The sequence below is a fragment of the Gracilinanus agilis genome, chromosome 6 (assembly GCF_016433145.1).
Source record: "Gracilinanus agilis isolate LMUSP501 chromosome 6, AgileGrace, whole genome shotgun sequence".
Lineage (NCBI taxonomy): Eukaryota > Metazoa > Chordata > Mammalia > Didelphimorphia > Didelphidae > Gracilinanus > Gracilinanus agilis.
In genome coordinates this window covers 4,018,678-4,024,826 of record NC_058135.1, presented here as the reverse complement: position 1 = coordinate 4,024,826, position 6,149 = coordinate 4,018,678, and positions in this window count along the sequence as shown.

Sequence of the window (6,149 nt, the reverse complement as noted above, 5' to 3'; positions counted from 1 at the left end):
ATAACATTTCTCTACATAGGAATACAGATAATTAGATCTCACTGAGGCACTTAAAAAGGCAAATTTAAAAATTATAATTTTTCTTTCTTTTCCCTCTGTATCTTATTTACCTGTTCATGTTTCTCTCGATTTTTGTGGTTGGATATCAAACTTTCCATTTAGCCCTGGTCTTTTCTGTGAAAATACCTGGAATTCTTCAATTTTGTTGAATTCCCATACTTTCCCCTGGAAATATATAGTCAATTTTGATGGTTAGTTGATCCGTGGTTGCAGGCCCAGCTCTCTTGCCTTTCTGAATATCGTATTCCAAGCCTTGAGATCTTTTAGCGTGGAGGCTGCCAGATCCTGTGTGATCCTGATTGGTGCTCCTTGATATTTGAATTGTTTCTTTCTGGCTTCTTGTAGGATTTTTTCTTTTGCTTGGAAACTCTTGAATTTGGCAGTTATATTTCTGGGTGTTTTCTTTTCTTGAACAAATGTCGCAGGTGTTCTATGAATCCTTTTAATGTCTATATTGCCCTCTTGTTGTAGGACTTCAGGGCAATTTTGCTGAATTATTTCTGTTAGTATGGAGTCCAGGTTTCTATTAATTTCTGGTTTTTCTGGAAGACCAATTATTCTCAAATTGTTTCTTCTAGACCGGTTTTCTTGGTCTGTCACTCTCTCATTGAGATATTTCATGTTTCCTTCTATTTTTTCAGTCTTTTGACTTTATTTTATTTGTTCTTGTTGTCTTGAGAGATCATTAGTTTCTACTTGCTCAATTCTAGCCTTTAGGGATTGATTTTCCGCTATAATCTTCTGGTTTTTGGCCATAATCTTCTGGTTTTTGGCCATAATCTTCTGGTATTCCTTTCCATTGGTCATTTCTGGTGTTCAATTTGCTTATCAGTTCATTTGGTTTCTGAGCCTCACTTTCCAATTGCAAGATTCTACCTTTTAAACAGTTATTTTCTTGCCAGATCTCTTCCATTTTCCTCAAAATCTCAGTTTTGAACTCTTCCATAGCTTGTGAGGAGTTTTCCTTAATTGAGGAGGAAATGGATGCTTGTTTGTTCTCCTCCTCTGTTTGCTCGGTTGTCTGGATTTTCTCTGTGTAAAAGTTGTTGAGTGTTAAAGACTTCTTTTTCTTGTTGTTAATCTTTCTCTTCTGAACTTCCTAAGACTGGGTAGCCATCGTTAGCCCAGCAGCTTCTCAGGTTTATCCTCGTACTCAGGGTCTGTCCGTGGTCAAGCCCCCTGGTGGACCTCCTTGCTTGATCGTCTGCTGGAGGTTTCTTTACAAGTGTCAGGGAGCTGCTTCCACAGTCGTACACCCGTCTGCACTGGTTCCCCACTCAGGGTTTCAGAGCTTTAGCTTGTGGCTGTGTCTGCCTCCACCCACGCCTCCGCCCTTGCCTGTGCTCTGAGCCCTCACTCCGAGCCCTGCATCCGCTCTTGGCTCCCTGCTCCCGTGCTCAAATTTTGTGTGCGTTCATTAGCTTTTTGGGTTCCTAAATCTTGCTGCTCTCAGGAACAGGCCCCGGAACTGCCAATGACTCGATGGTGCCCCAAACTTGCTCTATTTCTTTTTAGCTGACTTTGGTGGTTGCTCAGCCCGCGATTTAGTGAGAGCTGTTTCACTCCTTTATAGTATGGAAATGCCTTGATTCCACGTACCTTCCACGCTGTGCCCTGTTGTGGGGTTCCTCTGTTCATCTGGACTTGTTTTTATGTCCCCTTGAGGAGTTTTGTGTGTTTTGGTCAGGAGAGATTAAGAGCTGCTTCTTACTCTACCGCCATCTTAACCCAGAACCAGGATAACATTCTTCTTAATCAACAAATGAGGAGAACAGAAGCAGCATAACGCAATCACCATGAGGGAGCAGTGGGGAGTGGATCTGCATCCCAGGATTGGAACTAATGAAAACAGGTCATAAACTTAATTCATTGGCTAAGCACAGAATTATATCAAATCCGTCACTGCTAGAATAAGGATAGGGGTAGAGATTAGACACACGATTTCACAGGTTTGGGAGATTCCCAGGTGAGGAAATTCAACTCAAACAATGTCAGTCAGAACATTCTTGGCAACTTGTAATCTCTGAGTACTTGGAAGAATACTGAAAAACACAAACAAAAATATAGTCATATTTCCATAGCACATATTTGATAGAAAATAATGCACATATACACATCAGTAGATGAGAAACCCTTGATAACTTTAGCCAATAATTAAAAGCAAAAAACAAAATATCTATGTTATTCAAGGAAGCAAAACTGTGGAAAGAAGAAACAAACAAATTATCATCAAAATACTCTTGAGATCTGAAAATGAGAGAAAACATAGCTGAGACAGATAATGAGGGAGGAGAATGAGAGGCTGGAGAAATGGCCATATATGGTTGAAAGAAGTAGAATAAAAATGAAACTTTTTGGACCAGATACAAAACAGAAAACTTTACATATAATTAATGGTAGAATGTTTAAATCAAAAGGGCTGGAACTGTAGCTTCTCTAAAAAACCTGAAGTCAGTGTTTAGAGAGAGGAAAACATTTGCCTTAAAAATTTCAAAATGACACATGAATTACTAGTAAAGTACTTTACCAACCTCCCTTCTGATATAAACCCAATCCCATTTTCTTTATCATATATTCTTATATCACATATTATCAAAAGATGTGAAGACTGGTGAATTCTCTAAATGGGAACCATATCATGTTTTTCTGTACTTTATTTAGAATTGTCATGGTTTATCACTCAAAAATCTATCAAATTGTACAGAAAAAAAATAATGAAGAAGCAATGATATTAATCAAGTTCCCATTGGTTTAATTGTCATCTCTATGCAAATGATTCCCAAATCTATCTGTCTGTCTGTCTGTCTGTTTATCTATCTATCTATCTATCTATCTCTCTATCTATCTATCTATCTATCCATCTATCCCTAGACTCTTTCTTGAGCTCCAGGTATTTCCTCATTGGATATTTCAGAATATTCCACAGTAGTTCTCTCAAACTCAGTATGTCCCCAAATTAACTTCTATATATTTACAAATATATTTATACTACATATATATCTACATAAACACAATGAGAGAGACAAAGGGAGAGATAGAAAGATGCAGGTGTGTGTGCATGTGTGTATATACACACTTGTCTTTGTTATTTATTTGTTTTCTCAGAGATAAAATGTAAATATGTTGGAAATAGGGACCATTTCAATTTTGTCATGATTTTCCCAGTCTTTACCACATTATCTATAACAAAAATTCATATTGATTGAATTTTGCAAAGGGATATATTAAAAAATCTTATACTATTACGATAAATTAGGAATTTGGGATTTAGTAGGATAAAGACTGTCAGCTCAGTTTTCAAGCTCTGCTTAGAATCTTGGGCCAGAATTCTTGCAAGGAATTTTGAGGTATCTGAGAAGTTGAGTTTCCAACTGTAAAAGGAGGTTCTTGGAGAAACCCTTGGCTCTGAGTGTTGGTTGCTGCTTGTTCTCTGGAATTTTCTTTGGAAACTTGGAAAACCAGAGTGGCAGTTTGTAGAGGAGAGAAAGTGGCAGTCTGGGAGTAGCTGGAGTAAGAAGACCAGAAGAAAGAAGAAACACCTATTCGTTTTATCTCTGGGTGACTGCAGAGTTGAGTAGGCCAAAAGCCTGAGTAGGACAGAGCCTGACTAGGCCCAAAGCCTATTGGACTCAGAAAAAGTAACAATTGGAGGAGTGAGCTGAGAGAATCAAAGGAGACAGTAATTTTAAGACTTATAGAAGGATATTAATAAATTAACATAGATTTATTTAGTATAGGTTCTTTTTTGTTGTGTACAGATGCAAAGCATGGAATCCCTGCAAAGGTACAGGGAGAGCCTGACCCAGAATTCCAGGGGACCCCCCTGGAGAACTTTGGGTGAGGGGGCAGTTGAGAAGGGTTGAAGTCAGTTAATTTGTGGGAGTGGATGTGAGCAGACTCTCTGCTTGATTCTCCTGACTTGAGGGTTCACCTGAGGTGGCCATTGTAGCTTAAGCCAGTGGTTTCTACTCATAGAGTTAGCCTATTTGTTATTACTATTCTTCATTAATATAATTATATAATTACTTAGTGATTAGAGAGTAAAATATTTATCAATAGCAAGAGAACCAGTTTTAGTTAAATGCTTCATCCCCTCCAGTGAGGAAGGGGGGAAGGGGCATCAATTTAACAGTTCAGGGTCACATTTCCTTTATCCTACAACCTTCATTAACTTCTTTAATTTTCCTTGTTAATTACTAATATAACTTTTTACCTTTAAAACTGTGCCTGGTAATTATTTGGGAAGATACTTACAATTCAGTCAGTCTGTACATTTAGTTTGAATCCTGTTGGCTGCCAGTGTGAGAAGATCTCCTCTGTCCTCAACTGTTAGATAACTAATTTCTATATATTTCCTCTAACTGACCTGAGAGGAATATAAATTAAAGAAAAGGAACATAATTGAGGTTTCAGCCATAATTGAAACTTACCAGAAGAATCTTATTCCTGTCTTTGTTACCAACTGAAGCAGAAGCAGTTAGAGGGGGAGGCGTTTGAGAATCAGGAGTGTTTTGCCCCCTCCTTTCCTCACTATAGCCTGTCAACCTCTGGCTCTTGACTTAAAGCTCTATTTGGCCCTGACACATTTATCTGCTTCTCCAAATTATCTGTTATTATCATCATAACAGAGTGAGCTGAGAGAATCAAAGAAGACAGTAATTTTAAGACTTATAGAAGGATATTAATAAATTAACATAGATTTATTTAGTATAGGTTTTTGGGGTTTTAATGGTAGATTTAGGAAGTTCAGAGAAGGTTGGGGGAAACCCTGTGCAAGAAGTAGGTCTGCGAGAAACAGTGGGACTGGGATAAATTAGTAATCCCTTTAGATTATGGATCATATCCTAATCCATTTAGCTATCCTTACCTTTCCTTTAAACCTTATTAAGTAGAGGTTTTCTTTACAAATATTTGGAAATATTCTATTTTCTTGAATGCCCATATTTTCCTCTGGAAGTATGTAGTCAGTTTTGATGGGTAGGTGATCCTTGCTTATAGACAAAATTCTCTTGCCTTTCTGAATATCATATTCTAAGCCTTGAAGTCCTTTAGTGTGGAGGCTGTCAGATCCTATGTAATCCTGATTGGTGTTCCTTGATATCAGAATTTTCTCTTTCTGGCTTTTTATAATATTTTCTCCTTAACTTGGAAGCTCCTGAATTTGGCAATTACATTCCCAGGGGTTGTCATTTGGGGATTTAATGTAGAAGGCAATCTATGGATTCTTTTATATGTCTATTTTGTACTCTTGTTGAAGAACATCAGAGCAGTTTTCTTGGATAATTTCCTGTAGTATGATGTCAAGATTTCTGTTTATTTCTGGGTTTTTGGGTAGACCAATGATTCTTAAATTGTCTCTTCTAGAATGGTTTTCCAGGTCTGTCATTTTCTCAGTGAGATATTTAATGTTTCTTTCTATTTTGTCATTCTTTTGACTTTGCTTTATTAATGCTTGCTGTCTTATTCTCATTAGCTTCTATTTACCGAATTCTGGTCTTTAAAGACTGATTTTCAGCTATGGTTTTTTTAATTTTCCTTTTCAGTTTGGCCTATCCTGCTTTTCATGGCTTCTAGTATGTCATTTCTGGTCTTCAACTTGCTTATTGTTTCATTTGATTTCTGGGCTTCTTTGTCCAATTGGGAGATTCTTTCTTTTAAACTATTATTTTCTTTTTGAACTCTTTCCCACTTTTCTTACCAAGTTTCTCCTTTTTTTTAACTTGGTTCTCAAATTCCAGCCTGATTTATTGGAGATCTTGTGACCAATTTCCATTTTTGATGGAAAGTTTGGATGTGTTTGCTTCTTTGTCTTCCTCTGTTGTCTCCTCTGTAGTCTGTTATTTCTCTAAGTAGAAATTATCCAGAGTCAAAAGCTTTTTCTTATTTCTTTTTTGGTAGTATAGATTGTAGTTGTTGGGTTTTGGTGGCCATTGTTTTGTTGATGTTTCCTTCCCTTCCCAGACAGAAGTCTGAGTGAGGCAGGCAGGCTCTCTGTATATCATGCTACAGAGGGGTTTATGCCCATAGGCTATTTTTTGAGTCTCCGCAGCATCTGCTGTATGCTGCCCCTCTCTGATCTATCTCTGCAC